Below are 1,627 nucleotides of genomic sequence, written 5' to 3'. Positions count from 1 at the left end.
TAGCTAGGCATATTCTCTGACTATTTCATAACTTAATAATCCTTTTATTCTATTCTATATTCTGTTATGTGGCTGTTTACCTGGTCCTTAGTTACATGCACCCATATTCCTCTGTGTCTGGGCTGAATCTCCTAACACTTGGCTCTATCCCAGAATCCTTTCTGCCTACCAGATGCCCCACCTTCTAATTTAACCTTTCCTATAGGGTGTAGGTTTTTTATTGACAGGTGATATATCCATACATACACAAGATATTCTCACTATAATTTTCTAAAGCTAAGGGACAAATGCACTCAGAACTAGAGCACAGTGAGACAGCCAAAAGTGCCATTAGTCCTCTATGCATACATTTCAATGTAAACAAATGTCTTTAAAAAAAAAAAAAAACCAAAAACTAAACATCTGGGCAGTGCCTTTAATTCCAATGCTCAGAAGACAGAGGCAGGAGGATTTCTGAGTTTGGGACCAGTTGTGTCTACAGAGTGAGTTCTAGAACAGCCAAGGTTATACAGAGAAAGAGAAACCTTGTCTCTAACCCCCCCAAACCCACTACCCACAAAAAAAACAAAAACAAAAAACAAAAAAACAAACCTAAACAATCAAAATAAGCATAAATGCTAAGATTAAACCAGAGAGGCTCGAAGTATCTGAGACATTTTTTGAAAGTTAGCAATGTGGAGGTTGGGGCAGGGATATAGGGGAGGAGAGGAAACAGGACAGAATGGGACAGAACAAAATGAATTCATATTGTTAAGCAGGAGTAAACACTCTGGACTAGCAGTTTGCAAATGAATTGAGATTTAGCCGTGTAGTTAGGCTCTTGGCAATGGAACAGATCATAAGCTCTCTGTCTGGAAGTCCCAGTTTGCTTTCAGATGCTCAGGAGCCCCTGCATCACCTTGAATCAAGAACCTTGAATCAAGAAGTTAGTCAAAGGCACCTGGGTAGAATAGGGGTCAGCCTGGCTCACATCAGTCAGTGTAGGAACTTAGGACTCACTAAATTAAAACTTGGATGTGTAGATTTGTATCATCAATGCACATTACGTTGCTGTAAGATGGATAAGAAGCTATCAGTGAAAACCGAAACAACAAAAGGAAGTTAGCAACTGGAAATGGGTTACCACTCTGGCACTTCGTGTATGTAGGATGCATGTCAGGGTGTACACATGCCACATCTTGCATATGGAGGGCACAGGACAGCTTTGTGGAGTTGGTTCTCTTCTACTTTACATGGATTGTGAGGCTGGCACTCAAGTCAACAGCATTGTTCCTCACACGTGAAAAGAAAGCTTTTATATGATTAAGCAAGCATAACACAGGTTCTGTTACGAGTGCTCAAAGGCAGTTTCTTCCTGAGAAGTAAGGCACAGTGGGCAGCCTAGCAGAGACAGCGTGAGAGTGATTACCTGTGAGGATGCCCACTCCATAACTGCATATGTGCATAGAACGGAGACGGGTGAGGCTGCAGGCAGAGACGCCTTTGGGGAAAACATGATAAGTTAAGGCCTGGCTTCAAGCGGTTACTGGGAGAAAGGTGGAGATAAAACCAGAGCCTCACTGTAATAACCTGCAATATTCCGGGCGAGGGAGACATGCTGTTTACTATGGGGACTATGAGGAACCCG

The sequence above is a fragment of the Grammomys surdaster genome, unplaced genomic scaffold (genome assembly GCF_004785775.1).
Source record: "Grammomys surdaster isolate TR1022 unplaced genomic scaffold, NIH_TR_1.0 126118, whole genome shotgun sequence".
Lineage (NCBI taxonomy): Eukaryota > Metazoa > Chordata > Mammalia > Rodentia > Muridae > Grammomys > Grammomys surdaster.
The sequence above is the reverse complement of the archived record's forward strand: the minus strand, read 5'-3'. Positions refer to the sequence as shown.